Here is a 24,388-nt window from a genome sequence, read left to right as displayed (position 1 = left end):
AAATCTCCAGAGTTTTCCTTTCTAAAATAACATCTGAAGCCGGAGTTCTGCATTTCTTCTTTTACTTTGCTACTCCGAAAAGGATGTAGATGAAGATGAAATGGGAGATACGATACTACGTGAAGAGTTTGAACAGAGCACCGAAAGACCTGAGTCGAAACAAGGCCCCGGGAGTAGACAACATTCCATTGGAACTACTGACGGCCTTGGGAGAGCCAGTCCTGACAAAACTCTACCATCCGATGAGCAAGATGTATGAGACAGGCGAAATACTCTCAGACTTCAAGAAGAATGTAAAAATTCCAATCCCAAAGAAAGCAGGTGTTGACAAATGTGAAAATTACCGAACTATCAGTTTAATAAGTCACAGCTGCAAAATACTAACGCGAATTCTTTACAGACGAATGAAAAACTGGTAGAAGCCGACCTCAGGGAAGATAGGTTTGGATTCCGCAGAAATATTGGAACACGTGAGGCAATACTGACCCTAAGACATATCTTAGAAAATAGATTAAGGAAAGGCTGACCTACATTTCTTGTATTTGTAGACTTAGAGAAAGCTTTTGACAATGTTGACTGGAATACTCTCTTTCAAATTCTTAAGGTGGCAGGGGTAAAATACAGGGAGCGAAAAGCTATTTACAATTTGTACAGAAACCAGAAGGCAGTTATAAGAGTCGAGGGGCATGAAACGGAAGCAGCGGTTGGGAAGGGAGTGAGACAGGGTTGTAGCCCCTCCCCGATGTTATTTAGTCTTTATATTGAGCAAGCAGTAACGGAAACAAAAGAAAAATTCGGAGTAGGTATTAAAGTCCATGGAGAAGAATTAAAAACATTGAGGTTCGCCGATGACATAGTAATTCTGTCAGAGACAGCAAAGGACTTGGAAGAGCAGTTGAACGGAATGACAGTGTCTTGAAAGAAGGATATTAAATGACCATCAACAAAAGCAAAACGAGGATAATGGAATGTAGTCGAATTAAGTCGGGTGATGCTGACGGAATTAGATTAGGAAATGAGACACTTAAAGTAGTAAAGGAGTTTTGCTATTTGGGGAGCAAAATAACTGATGATGGTCGAAGTAGAGAGGATATAAAATGTAGACTGGCAATGGCAAGGAAAGCGTTTCTAAAGAAAGAGAAATTTGTTAACATCGAGTATAGATGTAAGCGTCAGGAAGTCGTTTCTGAAAGTATTTGTATGGAGCGTAGCCATGTATGGAAGTGAAACATGGACGATAAATAGTTTGGACAAGAAGAGAATAGAAGCTTTCGAAATGTGGTGCTACAGAAGAATGCTGAAGATTAGATGGGTAGACCACATAACTAATGAGGAGGTATTGAATAGAATTGGGGAGAAGAGAGTTTGTGGTACAACTTGACCAGAAGAAGGGACCGGTTGGTAGGACATGTTCTGAAGCATCAAGGGATCACAAATTTAGCATTGGAGGGCAGCGTAGAGGGTAAAAATCGTAGATTGAGACCAAGAGATGAATACACTAAGCAGATTCAGAAGGATGTAGGTTGCAGTAAGTACTGGGAGATGAAGAAGCTTGCACAGGATAGAGTATCATGGAGAGCTGCATCAAACCAGTCTCAGGACTGAAGACAACAACAACAACAGCAACGACAACCCCAATTACAGTTCCTGTCTCTTCTGTGGGTGATTGGAAACTAACTTTTATGTAATAACTACCTATAAGTAGGACCAGAATTTTTTTTCGGTTTTGTAAAAGATTTTTCGACATTGTTACGACAGCCTATGAAAGCTTCACTCATTTCTCTTTTCACAGCCACACCGTTTCATTCAACATGTCTCTATCAGTAGCCCTCTGCTTTGTTTTATACATCTATCCAGTTCGTAGTCAACTATTCCTTTAAAGTCGTGCCGTAGTTCGTCTGCATGCTCTCGTTCTGAGTTAATAGTTTCAAGTTCCTCATTGAGAGATCGCACTACTTCTGCTTAATCTGCACCGAACATAAATGGCGGCGCAAAAGGAACAAATGAATTTCAAACTGAGACAATGAGGTTTATGTTACATTTACACCAAAACAATCTGTAAGTTAACCAGTTTAAGAATTACAAATATTTCTCAAAGAAAACATCGTAAAGACGGCATCCTCCCAAGTCCACATACATTGAAAGTCTTTTTTTTTAAATTCTGCATAGCTTTTGTAAAAATGTCCTCTGAAACACTAGCAACTTAGTCACGTATTGCAACCTTCAGATCGTTGAATGAACGGGATTTGTGGCAGTAAGCTTTGCATTTCAAATGATCCCTTAGGAAGAAGTCACAAACCGACAGATCTGAAGAGCGTGCAGACCAGCGGCGATAGCTGAAACGTGAGGTCAAGGAAACATTTCTGGCACAGCTCCCATGGATGCATCACCCGTGTTGACTGTGGCTCCAAATTGCTGCAACCACATTTCTGCCATGCTGTTCCCCAAAGCCTAAATATGTTGTAACAACAAACTGCTTAAGATTGCAGCATATCGTTTAAAAATTACTGTTACACTAACGCCACCCCCTTCAAAATAATGAGTCCCAGCGATCCGCTCTTTGTGAATTACACACCACTCGGTGACTTAAGCAGTGTAGAGTGGTTTATAAAGCAATTTATTTCGGTGGTCTGCTAACCAGTAGCGACAGTTTTGCTTGTTTACAAAACCGTCCGACTGAAAGCGAGCTTCATCGCTCATTATTAACAAAACATCGCGTATAACTAGAAGACCAAGCATCTCTCGCAAAACAGTCTCCGTTCGTCAAAACCACTCTTGTGAAGCTTCTTTACGATCATGATGTTATAAACATGGAATTGTAACTCACAGTCCAGGACGTGCTGTAGCAATCGACGAGAATTGTTCAGATACGGAGCACGCCACGTAGTGGATCACTGAGGTCTTTGAAAAGTGGATCAACAAGGGCTTCAAATAGTGAGGCAACGGAGACTTTTAAAAGGTGTTAATCGGTGATTATAGATTCATTACGTTTGAAATAATGTTCAGCAGTGGAAACACGATTCTGAACTGGTCAATGTGCCATTGTTACGGAAACTGGACACCTTAACCAACAAATTAGTAGCGTTGCTTCGTGATTCACAGCTCCCCTCTACTACTGCTACGCAACTCAAGTCCATGTGTTCATTTTGGCCGGCCGGGTGGCCGTGCAGTTCTAAGCGCTATAGTCTGGAACTGCGGAACCGCTACGGTTGCAGGTTCGAATCCTGCCTCGGGCATGGATGTGTGTGATGTCCTTAGGTTAGTTTGGTTTAAGTAGTTCTAAGTTCTAGGGGACTGATAACCTCAGAAGTTAAGTCTCATAGTGCTCAGAGCCATTTGAACCACTTTTGTTCGTTTTGCGCCACCCTGTGTACGAAGATAGGCATTTCTACTTGTTTCAGCTGTCCTTTGTACTTTAATCACTGCCGTCACAACTACGTCATGGCCACTGATTCATCCTCAAAGAGGCCAGGTCTACTCGTCGCCAATATACAACGCATTTAATGTATCTAATACATCTTCAACGTTAGTGGGTTCCCAAACCATCTTTCCTAGGTAATTTTCAGAGAAGGTATTTAGCAATATTACACAGTATTTCTTAACACGTACACCACTAATTAAACGTTAATTGTCCCATTTCATTGTTGAATGATAAAAGTTTCTTCCGATAATTATTGAGAGGGAATTTACAAAGCTGATCGGTCCTTTCCGCCATTGTTAATGAAACTGGACAGTCTAACCGACAAAATGGTAATGAAGTTTTGTACAAGTGAAGGCCTACACAAGAGGTGGCCAAGTACTGTCACACAGGCCTTTTGCAGTAGAGCGACACAATAATCAGTTGTTGGAAGACGTGTATGACATTTCAGCTCGTTTAATTTACATTAATGGAAGAGTGAGGACTCCAGAGTTTTAGATCAAACAAGTCACTGAGAAATTGCAATCTTGAAGAGACTGGAAAAGAAGCTACAAACTTAAAATTACCTTTACAGGTCTAATTAAATGTGAAACTATTGTCCTGAAAGTAGTACAAGACATTAACTATCCCATTAGTGCAATATAAATCATAGAAATTTCGGCTTACCTTTGGAACTGTGATACTCTGAAATATAGTGCTCTTCAAACATGAGGGGCTAGATTATTAACAGATAGTTTATAAAATTCTTGTATCTGCATTTATGAGGTAGATATTCAAGTTTGTACCCCCTAGACTGGACAGCCGCATTCGAATAGGACAAAAATTGGGTTCAGAGAAATTTCTGAAACTTTTTAGGTACGGTAAAGATCGTTTCTAGTCTCTAACCGTGTGATAGTGACTGCTGCTCTCTATTCCGACAGCTCCACAAACTTTGTTCTGATGGTTCATTGGTAGCAGAGCAGAATTAAAGGAATCCCGGGTCGCCAAGAGCTAATCGCGATAGTTACAGCAGTGTGATGCAGCTGGTGTTTCACGTCATCCGCCCATTATGTGAATTTGTGATCGTGTGTCTCGGGTGACTCCGTCAGTGAAATGCTGAAACGCAAATAAAGATCTTGGATGGTTTTCGTAAGGAACTATTTGGATGAATTCTAAATGAGACTTGAAGTGACGCACTCCAGATTTCGATATTTTAAAACTTCCTGGCAAATTAAAACTGTGTGCCGGGCTGAGACTCGAACTCGGGACCTTCGCCTTTCGCGGTCTCTAGCAACTGAGCTACCCAAGCACGACTCACGCCCCGTCCTCACAGCTTTAATTCCACCAGTACTTCGTCTCCTACCTTCCAAACCTTACATAAGCTCTCCTGCCTGGAAAAGACGGGGCGTGAGTCGTGCCTGGGTAGCTCAGATGGTAGAGCACTTGCCCGCGAAAGGCAAAGATCTCGAGTTCGAATCTCGGTCCGGCACACAGTTTTAATCTGCCAGGGAGTTTCATATCAGCGAACACTCCGCTGTAGAGTGAAAATTTCATTCTATTTCGATATTTTGCCTGATACTGTCGTGTGTCGCCTGCTTGATACATCATGCGACATGTGGAATACTACAAATACTTTGCACTTTAGGGCGAACCAAAATTACACTGATCCGACTAGCCTACAGAGGAGATTCTTAGTGATTATCTGTACATCCAAACTTCCTAAACGCATATGTACCAGGTAATGTGAGAAAGAAATGCTGAAAAACCATGTGTTCAGCATGGAGGTTGTGTTTATAAGTATGCCACCGGAAAAGAATTGTTACACCCTTTTGGAGGGTTCCATTTGCCTCAAGATTTATTTTTGGACCACCGCATAGGAAGTACAAGTACATTAAATCATTACATTCACAGATCAGTACCACAAGCCGTTCTGAGATACCAACATTGGTACATCATCTAGCGTCTGCGAGCGGCAATGCAGGTGCTAATTCTGGCATTCGGTCGATAGTACAGATGGTGAATACTGTCCTACATTCAGGCCTGCTCTATCTTTTCACGTAGTTCTGTAAGAGTTGTTGGGTGACGAGTCGCACGATTCCCTTGTGTCCTAGCGTATTCCACACGAGCTCGATTCCAGACATGTTTGAAGATCATGCTGGCCAGAGAAGTTTCTACACGTCTTGCAGAGCACATTGAGTTTTACGCGGAGTGTGTGTTCGGGCATTACCCTTTTGGATCTACATATCAGCTTCCTGTTATCAGAACGGCAAGAAACAGTTCTAACAACATTCAGCACGCACCGAACACTGATTAGCATCCCGTCCAGAAACACCGAAAATGAACGAGAGTTGTAGCTTGTTGCACCCCAGACCATAAGGCCTGGGTGGGGCCAGTGTGCCTTAGACGAACGCACCCTACGAGACAGTGCCCACCAGGTCTATGTTGTAAGCGCAAATGACCATCACTTGCGTGCAAGGCAGAATTCATTGCTGAAAACCTCGGGCGCCGTCTTCCAAAAAAATGTGTGTGAAATCTTATGGGACTTAACTGCTAAGGTCATCAGTCCCTAAGCTTACTCACTACTTAACCTAAATTATCCTAAGGACAAACACACACATCCATGCCCGAGGGAGGTCTCGAACCTCCGCCGGGACCAGCCGCACAGTGCATGACTGCAGCGCCGTCTTCCAGGTGATTGTCGGACGGCTCCAGTCGAGTCGTGCACGTCGATGCTGTGTCGTGAGTGTCAGACAGGCTATAAGTGTGCATGCCCGTAGTCGGATGGTAATAACCAGCTCGCAACAGACCGTGTTGATAAATCTGGTCTTACATGCCCTCTTATTTGCGCTGTGGTTGCTGTTCATCTGCCACTGCTGTCATTACACTACAACGATCTAGGCGGGCGTCTGTGCTGCGTGGACGTACAGAACATCGTCTACGGTTGTGATTATATTTACGTCACCGCTGCTACCTGCATAGTTGCAAAACTAAAGCAGCACGTCGAACTCCTGTGGCAATTCTCCGAAAGCACCATCGCGCCAATAGGAAGGCTGCAATGTGACCGTTTCAGAGTCGCTCAATTGGCTGTAGGAAGCACAAATGCATCTCCACGGCGTGGTTGCCTGCTTGCTTCACGCATTTGCACCACACATAGCCTACTGGATGTGAGTATTCACTACTGAAGGACAGATACAGAAACTCTGCCATACGCTATCTGTTGGTGGACGACGTTGAAACTAGTATCTGTACATTTAATACCCACCAGGCCGTCATCAGATCTACATCTACATCTACATCCATACTCCGAAAGCCACCTGATGGTGTGTGGCGGAGGGTACTTTGAGTACCTCTATCAGATCTCCCTTCTATTCCTGTCTCGTATTGTTCGTGGAAAGAAAGATTGTCGGTATGCCTCTGTGTGGTCTCTATTCTCTCTGATTTTATCCTCATGGTCTCTTCGCAAGATGTACTTAGGAGGGAGTAACATACTGCTTGACTCCTCGGTGAAGGTATTTTTTTCGAAACTTCAACAAAAGCCCGTACCGAGCTACTGAGCGTCTCTCCTGCAGAGTCTTCCACTGGAGTTTATCTATCACTTCCGTAACCCTTTCGCGATTACTAAATGATCCAGTAACAAATGGCGCTGCTCTCCGTTGGACCTTCTCTGTCTCTTGTATCAGCCCTATCTGGTACGGATCACAATCGACGTCGTCTTTGAGGGGGGGCTGTTTTTTTTCTCAACAACTTTCAAATACAGAAACGTCCAGATTGTACAGTTCTGTATTCAGCGTTATGGGTTTTCAAATTTCGCCTGTAGACTGAAACTGTAGAATTACGTACAAGAAAGACAACGATATAAAAAAAGTATCTGGACACCTGGCTGAAAATGATTTACACGTTCGTGGCGCCCTCCATCGGTAATTCTGGAATTCACTATGGTGTTGGCCCATCCTTAGCGTTGATGACAGCTTCCACTCTCGCAGGCATATGTTCAGTCAGGTGCTGGTAGGTTTCGTGGGGAGTGACAGCCCATTCGTCACGGAGTGTTGAACTGAGGAGAGGTATCGATGACGGTTGGTGAAGCCTGGCACAAAGTCGGCGTTCCATAGCATCCCAAAGGTGTTCTGTAGGATTCAGGTCAGGACTCTGTGCAGGCCAGTCCATTACAGGAATGTAACCATTCCGCCACGGGACGTGCATTATGAACAATTGCTCAATTGTGTTGAAATATGCAATCGGCATCCCTGAATTGCTCTTCAACAGTGGAAAGCAAGAGGGTGCTTAAAACATCAATGTAGGCTTGTGATGTGATAGTGCTACGCAAAACAACATGGGGTGCAAGTCTCCTCCATGAAAAACATGACAACTCCATAACACCACCGTCCCGGAATTTTAATGTTGGCACTACACACGCTGGCAGTTGACGTTCACCGGGCATTGGCCATACCCACAACCTGCCATCGGATCTATACATTCTGTACTGTGATGCGTCACTCCACACAACATTTTTCCACTGTTAAAATGTCCAATGCTTACGCTCCTTACACCACGCGAGGCATCGTTAGGCATTTACCAGCGTGATGTGTGGCTTATGAGCAGCAGCTCTACAATGAAATTCAAGTTTGCTCACCTCACGCCTAACTGTCACAGTACTTGCAGTGGATCCTGATGCAGTTTGGAATTCTTGTGTGACGGCCAGGATAGATGTCTGCCTATTACACATTACGACCCTCATCAACTGTCGGCAGTCTCACGTCAGTCAACAGAAGAGGTCGGCCGTACGTTTTTGTGCTGTATGTGTCCCTTCACGTTTCCACTTCACTATCACATGGGTAACAGGGGACCTAGGGATGTTTAGGAGTGTGGAAATGTCGAGTGCAGACGTATGACACAAGTGACCTCGAATCACTTCACCATGTTCGAAGTTCGTGAGTTCCACCGAGCTCCACATTCTGCTCTCTCACGATGTCTAATGACTACTGAGGTCGCTGATATGGAGTAACTGGCAGTAGGTGGCAGCGCAGTGCACCTGATATGATAAATGTATGTTTTTGGGGGTGTCCGGATGTGTGTGATGTCCTTAGGTTACTTAGGTTTAAGTAGATCTAAGTTCTAGGGGACTGCCGAGCTCAGAAGTTAAGTCCCGTAGTGCTCAGAGCCATTTGGATGTGGCACTGGTACGTCTAGCACTTTCTGTACTCGTAATAGGTTTAGATCTGGGAAGCGAGAGGAAAACGTACGTAATCCTCTACCGGCACCACGTTTCAAGGAGCGGAAGCACTTCAAAATATACACGATATAGATACAATGAAGAGCCAAAGAAACTGATATAGGCATGAATATTGAAATACAGTGATGTGTAAACAGGCAGAATACGGCGCTGCGGTCGGCAAGTGTCTGGCGCAGTTGTTAAATCAGTCACTGCTGCTACAATGGCAGGTTATCAAGATGTAAGTGAATTTGAACGTGCTGTTATAGTCAGCGCACGAGCGATACGACACATCTTCGAAGTAGCTACAATTTCAAAACAGTACCGTGAATATCAAGAATTCGGTAAAACACCAAATCTCTGGCATCGCTGCGATTGGAAAATGGTCCTGCAAGAACGGGACAAACGATGGCTGAAGAGAATCGCCCAACGTGACGGAAGTGCAACCCTTTAGCAAATTTCAATTTTGGGCTAGCAATAAGTGTCAGCATACGAACCATTCAACGAAATATAATCGCTATGTGCTTTCGAAACTCGTGTACCCTTGAAGACTGCACCACACAATGTTTACTCCTCACCTGGTCCCGTCAACACCAGTGGACTGTTGATGACTGGAAACATGTCGCCTGGTCTGATGAGTATAGTTTGAAATTTCATCGAACAGATGGACGTGTGCGAGTATGGAGACAATCTCATGAATCCATGGACCTTACATGTCAGCAGGGGACTGTTCAAGCTGTTGGAGGCTCTGTAATGATGTGGGCTGTGAACAGTTGCAGTGACACGCGACCCCTGATACGTCTAGATACGAGTCGGACAGACAATACGGACGTAAGCAACCTGTCTGACCACCTGCATCCATTCATGTCAATTGTGCATTGCGAAGGAGTTGGGCAATTCCAGCAGGACGATGCGACACCCCACACGTCCAGAATTGCTACAGAGTGGCTCCAGGAACACTATTTTGAAGTTAAGCACTTCCACTGGCCACCAAACTCTCCAGACATATTGAGCATATCTGAGATGACTTGCAACTTGTTGTTCAGAAGAGATCTCCACTCCGTCGTACTCTTACAGATTTATGGACAGCCTTGCACGATTCATGGTATCATTTCCCTCCAGCACTACTTCAGACATTACTCGAGTACATGCCACGTTGTGTTGCGGAACTTCTGCGTACTCACGTGGGCCCTACACGAAAATAGGAAGGCGTACCAATTTCGGTCGCTGTTCATTGTATAATAGTACTTTAAATATTGACAATGGAATATAAGGATTTTAAGAAAGTTCTCATTTATTGTTTCGTCCCAACAGCACATTTTCTATCCTGCAGAACCATCTTCAGATCTAAACGAATGTGAAACCAAAGATGTACCATCAAATATTTTTTAATTAGAAGAAAAGGAAATATCTCTCAATAAATGTAGAATTTACCTCTGTTGTTGCGTCCGCGGTTCGTCTCGCCTACTGAGAACCACATAACAGAGTACTGTGTCTTACAACTGCCATAAATGTTTTAAATAGGTATATGTAGGAGGTAGGGAAGAGCCGGGAAGAAGAAAGAAGACAGTGGAGTGAAGCTGACTGGAAGAGGTGAAAGAAAGCAGGAAAGTCCTGGGGTGGGATATCATGAGTTTAACAAGAGAGGTAGTGCTGAAATTATAGATCGTATAATTATGTAAAACCTTTTGTTAAAATACTAGTAGTGTAGAGCAATTGGTATATGAAATGCAAACGGAATAAAACAGCAAAATTATATAATGGAGCGAGAAGAATTGAGAGCAGGCAAATAAGTCAATTGCGTAGAAGACCTGTTTTTAAGAATACTACAATGGATAAGCAAAACTGTAAATGGAAAAAATATATTATAAAATAGGAAATAAAGTACCGAAGAATCTTAAGATATTCAAAGTGCAAAACAAGAAATTAGGAACTGAGATAGAACAAGAAATGAGAATCACCTTAAATATCAGTAACGCGGCTGAAATTCTCAAGACAAAATAAATGTCGGAAATATGGATATTTCCGTGTAGTTTATAAAGGCCTTAAGCAGTCATAATCAGAAAAGTATCAACTGAGCGCGATTTAACAGCATTGCTTAAAACAGCCTTAGAATTTCTGCAAAGGCGATAGAGTTTGAGTTACAAGCGGGATGTTGATCCTCAGAGTTAATAAAGCATTTCAGTGCAAATTAATTGCTTGGCAATATATTGTGCGTCAGTTTTAGATAACAGACTGATATTCCTTTTGTAGACATTTTATCAGAAACTGTTGTATTACAACATATATCTGGAAGGTGGCACTCCACATCTCATATCCTCGCAATGTTTAAAACAGATATTAGTAAGTAATGCTAATCTGGAGCATTCCCTGAATAAGACACAAATAACCAAACCACTGAGAATCTGGTAAAATTCCAGCCCTCTGTCGTATGTAACACTATAGTAGCGTTGAATTTAATGCAATTTTTATTCTTTATAAAACACATACGCGAAAGCCTTTTTTATAAAATACTGTCTGCTAAACAAGCAATACGGTACTGGTATCTTTAACAGCTCAAAGCAGTCAGCAGGCAAGACTACGTCCTTTAGGACGTCCATGTGTGTACCTGCTATAGTAACACAATGATGGAATAAAAACCGAAACACCAAGAAGGAGTTGTGTAACAAACGGAAGTTGGTAGACTTTTTTCTGCATCTGAAACATGATGTTTGTTCAATGTTCGCGCCAATCGCATAAAAGTGTCGCAATCAGCAGTTCTATGAGGATGTAACTCAGGTTGGCTTTAAATACGTGTTTTAATGGTCGTGAGCGTTAATTACCTTTGAGATTAGATGCCATGAACTAATGTTTGTCAAGAATGACTTTAAGGCGACAAGTAGCCATTCTCAGCAGCACATCGACATCGATCGAGGTCATGTAATAGGGCTATGAAAAGCTGCATTCATTACACATTCAAATCGTTCTGGGTTTCCATTGTCTATGTGTCATGTTGTCTGATCCTTGTTTCTCTTTCTTCTTAGTCACTTCCAAATCTCCTCCTTTCTGTGATTATTATCCACATTATTTTCCATCTCACTGTCGACCTTCTCTATATGGCCAGCCAAGTTTTCGATTTGTGTGGCTATGTCTCCTCCCGCTCCGCTCTTTACATTAGACCAGAATATTTTGGCTGCGTCCCACTTTCTTTTCGAGGGAGGTTTCTGTGTCCTACCAGGTTTACACTTAATTTTTTAGACCGTTTCATCATAGTGATGGGGTTTAATAGCTCTCTTCCTGTTCAGTGTTTCATCTTCTTCGACTGTCAAAGTGATATTTATTACGTTTTTATGTTTTGGTGTCGTACTCAAAGCAGTTTACTAAATGATTCAGAATCTATATTACATTCATCATATTTTCGCTACGAGAACATTTCGTACGTTGCAGAGTCTTTATCTCGTTGACTGTATAGTTCCTTTTTTTCCGTGCATGGAATGCTCACTGAAGCTCGCCTGCAATTTTAAGTCTTTTTCCTCAGTTTCTCAGTTTCTCCTCAGAGCATATCGGTCTATTCTCCTTACAGTACTTTTAAATGTGTCCATAGTCGTGGCGCAGTTAAAAGCTCTTATAGGGGGTTGCCGCAGTTAAAAGAAGCCTGCTTCCCCTTCGAATGCGAATGCAGTATTTCACCTATGAAACAGAATAAACAGCTGCAATAACGGACAATGTAAACAATAATCGGTTACTATCATTTTCTGTCAGCATTTTAGTTCATTTCATCAGTGAAGTTGGAAATTTCTCTTTGCAGTCTGAGAAATGACTTTCTAGATGGAAGAAGGAACTGATATTGTGGAAGTAACTGTGAAAACAGGTTCGATCAAGGAAAATCACGATGTTTTCGGGGTCAAGTACCCGGAAAGAGGACTACCAACTAACAGAGCACTACAAAGTCCGTATAAAAATTGGCGCAAATACGGATCTGTGGAGAATGTGATGGACCTGTTTTCTGTACTGTAGCAGAACCGTGTCTGCGGTATCCCGAAACGCGTCTCTTCCGACAATGCGTTACTATTTTTGCCCAATCGTCTTAGCGTGGGGCGACATGTGTAACTTTCTAAAGTCCCTACGAACAATTTGATAGGAACCTAAACTCTGGCTGACTTATGAATGGACTTTTACAGCTTCTTGCATGACCCCCTCTTCTTTTCCTTGTGTTTTTGCCACACATCGGCGCAGGATAGGTATGTCCATTGACGGGTTGCATATGATTAATTTAACCGGTCGCCGGATTCGCTTCCAGTTGCCGCCCTGTTAACCCTTGGGTGGAATTTGTGTGCTCCAAATGTCTGTTTGCAGCGGCATTCGTGTGGAAGTGGACGAAAGTTTTCTATTATCGAGTCGTGTAACTGCCAACTCGTCCAGCCGCGTGGTCTAGTTAAGCTGATTCCCGAGGGAAGCATCCTGTGGATGGATTCTAAGGCGGTTTCCCATCTGCCTCGGCGGATGTGGGCTGGTTCCTCTGATTCCGGCTCAGTTACACTATGTCGGCGATTGATGCTCGTACACTGTCTCCACGTACGTGAACACCATAATTACTCAACCACGCAAACATTTGGGTTACATTCGTCTGGCATGAGACGTTCCCAGGGGGGTCCACTGGGGACCAAACCGCACAATAGCTCTGGGTTCGGCGTGGGGTGGCGGTTTGGTTGGTGGACTGCTGTGGCCTGTTGTGGGGTTGTGAACCACCGAGGGCTACGGCGGGACGAAGCCTCTGCATCGTTTTTAGGTACCCGCTTCAATACACAATACACGATAAACAAGGAGGGGCTTCGGTACCAGCCAGCTATTCATCTACTGGGATGTGGGAAACCACCTGAAAACCACGTCCAAGCAGGCCGACACACCGATCATCAGCTCTCCTTGCTGCTACAGTGGCGATGCTGATTTTGCTGCAGCATTTTCGATGGGAAGTGCTCTATCACCCAGCATATAAACCTGACTTGGTTTCCTCTGATTTTCTTGCCTGCCCACATGAACCGCTGGATATCAAGACTATATTCAGGCACATGCTGCAGATTAGCGTAGAGAGTTGGCTGAAAGAACAGGCGGCTCTGTTCTACGACGAGGGATTGGAAAAATGGTACGATGTGACGCCAAATGTCCTATTCGGAGCGGCCTCTTTGTAGAGAAGTAACTGGAACTTGTAGCTAACAGTTACAAATAAAACGTTTTTGATTTTCACTGTGGTTTTCATTTCGCGGCCGATATGAGCCCCACTTTCCGATCAGCCCTCGTACATAACGTCACGAACACAATGGTTTAGATTTTAGGCTTCAGGATCTCTGATGTAGCGTCACGTGACAAGACGGCCTGCGAACTTGAGGAAGCTTGAGAATCAGTCCGTGGGTCACCAAAGTTTTCCCGTGTCTCTAGTAACCTTAAAAATGTGGGCACCAATACATGACACACAACAGTGTATGCCGTAACTGAATATAGAGCAAAACTGTGGACTGCATCATATTTACGTTGGCAATGCCAAAGCGTGTTGTGGTTGCTCCTCTGTCGCCAATTACACGCGGCGCGTTCAGCCAGAGCGACTGGTCCCGCGGCGGTGCGCCGCAGTCACGTGGCCGCCACGTCACAGCCACTGTGCGCTGCGCGTGGCGCAGGCCGACCGCAGCGACCGCGGAGTCACGATTTGATTTGCCTCTGGATTTCCGTGTCACGCGCGGCCAGTGCTGCTTCCCTGATTTTTGACGCACGCTGTCGGACTAATCAAGAAAGATGACAGCTGCCCCGTATAACGTACGGCCGTCGCAGTCTGTCCGCTGCTGTGGACGTTCCGACCGGACTTTATTGTTCCACGCGCCTACTCCTGTTGAAACATTACTCTTCGACACAGGAAGCGTTCCTTCCCGCCTTACCCCACATAGTAATAGGAAATTCCTGCAACAGCATTTTTTGAAGCTCTGGTTTAGTATTCTAATTCTCACTCCGTGATTCCAGAAGGTTCAAAATTATGAACCGAAATATTAACAGTGAATTTTCTGATCAGTATACAGCTAGGTTTGCTGATTCACTTGTCGCAACTTATTTTATTCAATTATTTGAACAACATTAGAAGAATTCCATGCACTGCAGTGACGGAAGTCATGGGATAGCGATATACACATACACAGATGGCGGTATTATTGCATACAAATGGTTGAAATGGCTCTGAGCACTGTGGGACTTAACATCTGTGGTCATCAGTCCCCTAGAACTTAGAACTACTTAAACCTAACTAACCTATGGACATCACACACATTAATACCCGAGGCAGGATTCGAACCCGCGACCGTAGCGGTCACGCGGTTCCAGACTGAAGCTCCTAGAACCGCACGGCCAAACCGGCAGGCTATTATTGCATACTCTTTGCATGAAAGGACAGTTCATTAGCGAAGCTGTCATTTTTACTCAGGTGATTCATGTGAAGAGACGTTCGACATGAGTATGGCCGCACGACGAGAGTAATAGACTTTGAACAAGAAATGGTAAGTGGGGCTACGTATATGAGACATTCCATTTCGGATATCGTTAGAGAATTCAGTACACCGAGATACACAGATTCAAGAGAGAGCCGAGAATACCAACTTTCAGGCAGTATCTCTCACCTCGGACAGTGCAGTGGTCGACTACCCTCACTTAGCACCTAATAACAGCATCACTTGCTTAGAGTTGCCAGTGCTAACAGAGAAGCAGCACTGCGAAAAATAACTGCAGGTATCAGTGTGGGACGTACAACTAACGTATCCGATAACACAGAGAGCCGAAATTTGGCGTTAATGACCTATGGCAGCAGACGACCGACGCGAGTACCTTTTCTAAAAGCACGACATGGTTCAAATGGCTCTGAGCACTATGGGACTTAACTTCTGATGTCAACAGTCCCTCAGAACTTAGAAGTACTTAAAACTAACTAACCTAAAGACATCACACTCATCCATGCCCATGGCAGGATTCGACCCTGCCACCGTAGCGGTCGTGAGGTTCCAGACTGTAATGCCTACAACCGCTCGGCCACCCAGGCCGGCTAACAGCACGACACCATCTGCCGCTCCTCTCCTGGGATCGTGACCATATCGGTTGGACCCTAGACAGGAAAACAACCGTCTTCCCGGATGAATCCCGATTTCAGGTTGATGGTAGGTTTCTAATATTGTGTTGACCTCACGAGGCCATGACCCAAGTTGTCAATAAGGCACTGTGCAAGCTAGTGATAGCTCCTTGATGATGTTGGCTGTATTTCCAAGGAGTCAATTGGGTCCTCCAGCCCAAAAAATTGGTTCAAACGGCTCTGTGCACTATGGGACTTAACATCTATGGTCATCAGTCCCCTAGAAATTAGAACTACTTAAACGTAACTAACCTAAGGACATCACACAACACCCAGTCATCACGAGGCAGAGAAAATCCCTAACCCCGCCGGGAATCGAACCCGGGAACCCAGGCCTCCAGTCCAACTGAACCGATCATTGACTGGAAATGGCTATGTTCGGCTACTTCGAGTTCATTTGTAGCCTTCACAAAAGATAAAAAAAAAATTTTGGATCAGAATGCGCCATTTAACCAGGCCAAAACTGTTCTCAATTGGTTTGAAGAACATTCTGGATAAATGGAGCGAATGATTGGGCCATCCAGATTGCTGACATTAATTACATCGAACATTTGTGGGACATAATCGAGATGACAGATCGTGCACAAAATCTTGCGCCTGCAACTCTTTTATTATGAACAGCTATAGAGATAGCCTGGCTCAATATTTGTGGATGGGACTTCCACCAACTTGTTGAGTCCATGTCACGTCGAGCTGCTGCAGTACGTCGGGCAAAAAGTAGGTTCGACACGACAGTGGGAGGTATCTTACGGCTTTTGTCACCTCTATTTACAAGGTGAATGTTCAACAGGAACTAAGCTCTTATTCTCTGCTATTCAACGGCAGAATCGGTTCGTCTTGTTTGGCTCAGTTCGACAGAAGAAATTGTGGTGTCACCGCCAGACACCACACTTGCTAGGTGGTAGCCTTTTAAATCGGCCGCGGTCCACTAGTATACGTCGGACCCGCGTGTCGCCACTGTCAGTGATTTCAGACCGAGCGCCACCACACGGTAGGTCTAGAGAGACTTCCTAGCACTCGCCCCAGTTGTACAGCCGACTTTGCTAGCGATGCTACACTGACAAATACGCTCTCATTTGCCGAGACGATAGTTAGCATAGCCTTCAGCTACGTCATTTGCTACGACCTAGCAAGGCGCCATTACCAGTTTATACTGAGCATATTATTAATGTACCGTCAAGAGCGATGTACACCGATTATGGATTAAAGTTAAGTATTCCAGCAACAATGTACCTTATTGGCTATATTAATTACATTTAACTGTTCCAGACCTCACGCCAGTCTGCTTGTAATTAAACGCGTGCATTTCGGCCTCCTCTAGCAACACGGTGTTGGCTCTTCTGCCAACACTTCAGATATAATACGCTCCCAACACGCAAAATAAATCTGCCTGCAAAAACATTAAAGCTAACGTTGAAGAAAAGACCCTGCGTAGCAACTTAGAAATGCACAGCAGTTTAGACAACTGCAGCGTAATAGTTAAAATTGATACCCACGAGAGTCCTATTACCTCACAACACATGAACACCTCCTTTATTCTACCGGTTGACGAGTATTCATTTCGCTGGTTTCAGTTAAACATAACTTTCTCGTTAACATTACACCATAAAAATGCACCATAGATGATACTGCACCAAAATAGTGCATGCCAGTCTCACTGATAAAACACCTTATGATTATACAAAATATAAATTATAAATCATTGTCTTTAAACCTGAATAGGCACTCGATTGCTCAAATTCTAATTGACTTTACTGAACGAAGTCTCTGCATAAAAGTGATCTCGTATAAAACCGCAGAACTGCAAACTGTCAAAATAATAGTTTGGTTAATGGAGTTCTTTAATTTTAATATAGACTTTGAACGAATCTCGGAACATAATTTGGAATTAGGCACATCATATTATAATCAGAGAAATGAATCATTTGAACTGTCATTCAGTTCCACTGTCTCCTTAAACCGTTATTCTTCTGCAGTCATGTCAACGATCCGAATAATTTCTTCTGTGGCGTCGACTGGCTAAAGACGACAACCCTCAAACGGAATCTTCCACTCCCATGATTCTGTCTCAAGTCACAGGCGCACGCAAACTTTTCCTTCCCCTCCCATAATATCTGATTCTTTGTAGTAGGCGAAATGCCAAGGTAGCGAAAGTTTAGAAAACTTCGCGATATAATTTCTGATATGTACTTACGGATGTTGCAGCTACTATCTGATCATGATATTCAAGAGCGGAGGGGTTCTGGAACAGGCCGTTGTCGCGTCCTGCAGAGCGAGCTGGAAACAGGACAATTACCTGCGACTGTGGAGTGACATGGAGAGCTAGTGGACCAATCAGTAGCTCCTAAATATCCTAAAAAGGAACACAATAGTCAACTATTGATAGAGTTTCGTCAATTAAGGAATTCCGCAGGTTACAGGTAAGGTATGGAAATAAAAATATTACAAGAAGACCATCTGAGACTGTAGTGAATTACTACTAGCACTTACTCCTGCTCCATCACACAGAGGGGTCTCTTCCACAATCTTCGCTACCCAATAATCGTGACAAGACGACCGACGGACTTCAACCGACTCCGGCTCCGAATGACTCTGACTGACCCCTTAAGTGCTATAACGCCCAGTATAAATACTCTCAATTGACTTGCGCCTCGTGCATCACCTCATAGAACACACACCCTTATTTTTCTTCGAGAACATTCCACTGCATTTTCGGATCACAAGTATGTGGTCGTGTGATCTCAGTATTTCCGCTCTTGTTCGTCGCGACGCACATGTTTGTGAACTCTTTCCTTCCAGAGAGCAGTATGCCGTTGTCGGAAGACTCACTTGTCCGTATCCGCTTCCTTGTAGACCTCCCTCCCCGGGGGCGCCAGCAGATACACATTCCCGTCTCGGTGTCCTCTGCTTGCGTAATGGATTGGCTATTCCTTCTTAAAATTACTTTTAATCGTTTTCGCCTGCTTTGGCTTTCTATTCACAATGCTGTACATTGTCTAATGCTGTACATTTGTCTTCGTTTTTTTAAATGTCTTTTCACAGTAGTTTTGAAAAAATTCTGCTCCTCTCATTACAGTACAGTACATTCTGCCTTAAATGTTACAGTTATTACAGTTACCAATAAAATTTATACATTGTCCTGAATGTATTGGCAACTTCCTTACCTGAACCCTTTGGGACAACAGAAGAAACTACTTCGTATCTTGTATTTCTACGTGTTTCTCCAATGCGGCCAATAAAGCAAAGTGGCTCAGGGTGAAACATAATAAAAACCACACTCTAGATTGGTATCAATCACTTCCTCAGAGAAAGAAGTCCTACCTGAGCAGTTAGTTTCCTTCAGGTGGCTCTTGAAGTGCATGTAGACAAGATCTTTGGTGAGCTAGACTCATTAACATGTTGAACTGCGCGTCGCGTAAAATGCCATACCATCTATCAAAAACAGAGACTGGAAGATTTGTAAGACATCACGTAGTGCCGGATATTCGAGAATTAACTGGTGACACCTCAAAATCTTGTTAGCGGACTTACTTACATGCCGTTAACCTGCGAAGTCTGAGCCCTAAGGGCTCTTCCATAAGAAGTTGCTATTGGTCAACATCCACACACATTTGGCTGCTGTTGTTCTCTGAGTTATACTGTATACTGAAACCAACATTTGTGTGGTGGAAGGAACAACCTTGGCGATCCACCATTCCATGTTGAAGCCACAGTTGTGGCAGTATCGGTTCTGTTACACTCATGATTTTTTTAAAAATAAAAGCGGAACATTTCCGTTCTTTCCGAAGACAGATCTACGTCCATATCTCATATACAAGAATATCTCGCAAGCCGCCTTCCGATGTGCAGGATGGTGATGTGTTTTTCTGAGCTAAAACCACGCAATGTGCAGCGCAACTGGCCATGGAGTGGAAGACGTAGCCAAAGACATATAGGGGCAGCAGAATTCGTAGTTATACAATCTTTATTTAGCTTGAGAACTGGATTAACAATCACTCAATTTTACCAGTTGTATTGATTATAATAAAGAACAAATTTCATGTAGCATTCAGTGAGAATTTTAACAATTGATGTAACGCCTCGGAGAAAGTAAAATCGGGTACTCAACCAGCCGCTTTATGCCAAAATTACTGTACCATAGCGGCTCACAGACAATATAAATTCAAACTGCAAGAACATTTACGAGCAGGCCATAGTCACGCCGAGGCGGCCATTAACCACAGGGGCTCAAATAACGAATGCTCTGAGCGTACAGATAATTTTTAAACCAAAAATATGACAGAACAACAAAATAATTAAATAAACCTAAACAATGGAGCCAAATAGTTCCTAATATCCCCCATCCACTGCCCCTTTATGACCAAGATTCGCAGGATCAATGTATAAGTAGTTTTCCTCCTGCAAGGACATTAACTGCCACTTATCAGTCATGAGTCCCCTAGAACTCAGAACTACTTAAACCTAACTAACCTAAGGACATCACACACATCCATGCCCGAGGCAGGATCGAACCTGCGACTGTAGCAATCGAGCGGTTCCAGACTGTCGTGCCTAGAACCGCTCGGCCACTCCAGCCGGCACCAAGTTATTCAAAGATTAAATGTGAGGGTGTATTAGCCACCCACTGTGGGATGAAGGCATTTTAATTTGCCCCTTCAGGCCTCAATTATTACTGATTAAAAAAAATGGCAGCAAAATAGCACAAAAGGTACTAATATAGGCCATGGCCGCACCAGTAAGGTAGCGCAATCACTCTAGTCTGCAGGCGACATATCGTGGTGGCACCGCATATAACAGACTACTGGCTGCAGAAATCCACTGGCGGCAGAAATCCAAGAAGTCATATATATATATATATATATATATATATATATATATATATATATATATATGTGTGTGTGTGTGTGTGTGTGTGTGTATATAAAACAGGCTAAGATTGTCCATAAGCAAGCGGTAACATAATAGATAAAATTCAGATACGGACATACATAACAAGACAACAGATTTATTCGAGTTTGGTGGGTACCTAAGAAAATCCAGGGCGGGAGCGGACACAAGCCTTAAGCGAGCGCAGCCATGCGGCAGCCGGTCATGCAGCCAACCAGCAGGCAGTCACGACACGAGTACACTATCGCAGCGTAATAGCCCAAGAGCGTAAGTAAGTATACCGGGCAGGCTAGTATAGCAGAGGAAAGACCTCAGAGTCACTTGCAACCCAATGCCGGAATTAAAAAATTTGTAATAAATTTTAGATTAAAACGAATTCACTCTTTCCATTCATAAAACAACGCTTTCAGGCAAACCAGCCAGACCTCTGGTAAGAATTCGTCATTCATGACCACTCCTTAATTTGTTAAACAGTCTTTAGTTGCAAGACATACCCTCACTCATGCTGCCTACCTAACCCTTTTGTAACTGCCAGAAAGTTTAATTCATTCATAGGATAGCTATACAACGGCGAGGACATTCATCAGCGGCTGTTAATTCAACGAATTAACACAGATACCACAGGCACTGACCACCATAGTTTAGCACATAGAGTTCAGTTCCAATTAGGAAGAAGATAGCGAGCTGCAGCACGTGATCACATTAGAGACAAAATACGGCAAAATACGGCAAGTTTAGAAATCTCTTCCCTCAGAAGTATTTCTTTTCTTCATACCTCCTCTGTGTCACCACAGATAAGGTATCACTGACCTGATTTGTACTGTAGTACACGCGAGGTGACTATTTTCTTCCTTCGCCCACAGTGGAATGCCTAAGGTCTAATGTAAGTTCACCAACCGGCAGTCTTCTATAGTTGTTGTCAAATGGTTCAAATGGCCCTGAGCGCTATGGGACTTAACATCTGAGGTCATCAGTTCGATAGAACTTAGAACTACTTAAACCGAACTGACCTTAGGACAGCACACACATCCATGCCCTAGACATGATTCGAACCTGCGACTGTAGCGGTCGCGCTGTTCCAGACTGAAGCTTCTAAAACCGCTCGGCAACGGCACCCGGCTAGTTGTCGTCCACAGTGCAGACAACAGCAGGTAGGCCGTGCCGTAATCTTGAGGCCGTAAGAAATGATTAATTTCCAATCAGTTTGTTTCTATAGGATGCCACTAGCTTTTTATTACCAGAACACGAGAAACTGCACAATTACATTCCATTTTAGTTTTACAAAAGATTTCTATTCTTCAACAAATTAATGAACTGCATATTTCCGCTATTAACATCGAAATGTTCTCAAATGCATGGCTGTCTTCGGACATCGCCGAACCTCCTCTGATCTTACACATTAGACATTGCTAACTAAGATGTAACTGATACCACGGCGGACAAAGTGTCCGTCCTCAGAGACTGCCGAATGAGCTCTCTTCATAAATTAGACATTGCAATTTAAGTCTTAACTGATACCGAGCCGGATAACATGTCCGTCCTCAAAAGGTTGTCGAACGAGCTCAGACCTTACAGCCGAACCACTTTGCCCGCCATCTAAGTTAGGTTCGATCCGAAGATCACCGAAATTCTTCGTCTGCCTTTTCGTTTTGCAGTTTTTTTTATTCTACTAGTTATTAATACTTACGAAGTAATGGAATGATAGCACGCTATTGAGAGATGCTTTAATTTGATATTAAAGTAAATTCGCTGTTTAATTTTTCAAATATTAATAATAATTTTCGATATAAGAAGCGATGTGATAGGGGTTACACAAGGCATTGCACTCACCAGCACTGCATCTAGCTACATTTGGTCGACAGCATAATGTTCTTGTAACACCTCCATCCGATGATGAGCCTGCTGTAGCTCTAAAACATGTTTGAGCCGTGGAGACTGGCGCTAGTTATTTTCCACTTGCATCGATGATATCGACACTCGTCTGGTCTTCTATCTCTCACTGTTCCGCCTTTGATTTTTCTGGCTTGGCGTGTGGCCGAGCTCTTTCTCCGGTCAGCGTTCAACGAGGCAACATGTTTTGAAGGCAGGCCCTCGTCTCTATCCGCTGTGCCTGGGGCTCGCCGTCCTCGCCGTCCTTGCCATTTTGCCGCGGCGGGTGTACGGTGCTGATTAGTCGACGAGTTTGCGTGCAAAACGGTGGCGGGTCCGTCATCTCAGGCTGGACGTCTCATCGCGTAACTGGAAGCATTAAGTTACGTATGATTCATAAGTTGCTGTTAACCTCTGAAGATCTGTGAAACTTATGGTGGCATGTTGTATCTGCCGGAGATCAGTTAAGGATGTTTCTGAATAATAGAGTGTTATAATGAACTCACGTAGTGTAAGGCTTCCAAGTGTTGTTTCCGCGGAGCGGAGCCTAATTATTTCGACAAATGCTAAACGGAATGGAGTTTTACTGTTTGTTATGAAGGTTCCTTGCAGTGTTAATTTTATCTAGTATGTTAATTAGTGTGCTCTTCGCCCAGTTTTGGTTTAAGTCTTTCTTTTAATATGAAGGGCAGAGCTTTGTAAAGTCAGTGTAATTTTGATATTTCTATAATTCGGTAAATGTCTGAGTTTGGTTTTCAATTATGTTACAGATAGTCACGTAGTTAGTGAGCCTTGCATGGTCTTGAAAAGGTTGAATCACGACTTCAATTTGTCTGCCGCGTGAATTATTTGCTGTTGCAGAAATGGTCTGGTATGTAGGGCAGATGGGGTTTGTCGAATTGGCGTGCGGTCTGAGATAGTGTGTGTGTTCGGGGGAGGGGGGGGTTCTGACCTTGTTCCGAGTACCATTGCGTATAAGCCGCACTCCCATCATTTAGTTAAATGTACGGCCTGTCCGCCGGGACGGACGAGATCTTTTATAGGTAACTCAAGGTGAATCATTAGTGTTGTGTAAATTTTGGTTACGTAAGCAATGAACCTGCCAGTGTTCTTTTTGTGTTGATTGTCTGTGATCCTTTTGCTATCAGATCTAATTTTTATCTTTAAAATACTGTTTGTTATATTAGTTCATGATCTAATCACATAGTTTTTTTAAGTTTGATGAGGGACAAACGTCCGAAATTTAAAAACTTCGCCCTTGGTAATTACATTTGTATTTTATTTAAGGGACAGACGGTTAATGTCAGTTGTATATTTTCTTAAGAGGCCAAAGGTCCGAATTAAATTCTTATATCGTTATCCTGATTCTGTATTTCTTTGAAAATAAAATTCGTTCTTCAGTCAAAATTAAAATTATGTCCCAACCACAAGTATGTCCTTCAGCAATGATCCATAGCTTCCTATCACCTTTGAGTAGCTGTGATCAAATTGCAATTTTGGTTTGTCTAGCGCGTAACTTGAGCAGTCACACAGCTCAATGTTCAAGGTTGAATAACTCGTAAAAAAGTGACTGGTAGCATTTTTATTGCCAGATAAATAGCCAACACTGTACGTTACTGACTGTATTGTGAAAAATGGAAGTCTTCCTTGTAAGGAAATTCGTATTCTATATTAATTTTAGAATGGTACGTACTTCTACCAGTTACCCTATCTCCCGCCGTCATTTGGATTCTACAATGACATGGTCGACAGTGGCCAAGGATGCGACAATACCTTAGGTTGGTGGCCTCTCAGTGTTTCTCTTCTCAATTTCTATTGACGACAGCTTAAAGAGAGGAGTCTTAATCTTATCAACTTTTGGTTTAATTAGTCTTTTCAGCTACTTTGT

The sequence above is a fragment of the Schistocerca serialis genome, chromosome 7, assembly GCF_023864345.2.
Source record: "Schistocerca serialis cubense isolate TAMUIC-IGC-003099 chromosome 7, iqSchSeri2.2, whole genome shotgun sequence".
Lineage (NCBI taxonomy): Eukaryota > Metazoa > Arthropoda > Insecta > Orthoptera > Acrididae > Schistocerca > Schistocerca serialis.
The sequence above is the reverse complement of the archived record's forward strand: the minus strand, read 5'-3'. Positions refer to the sequence as shown.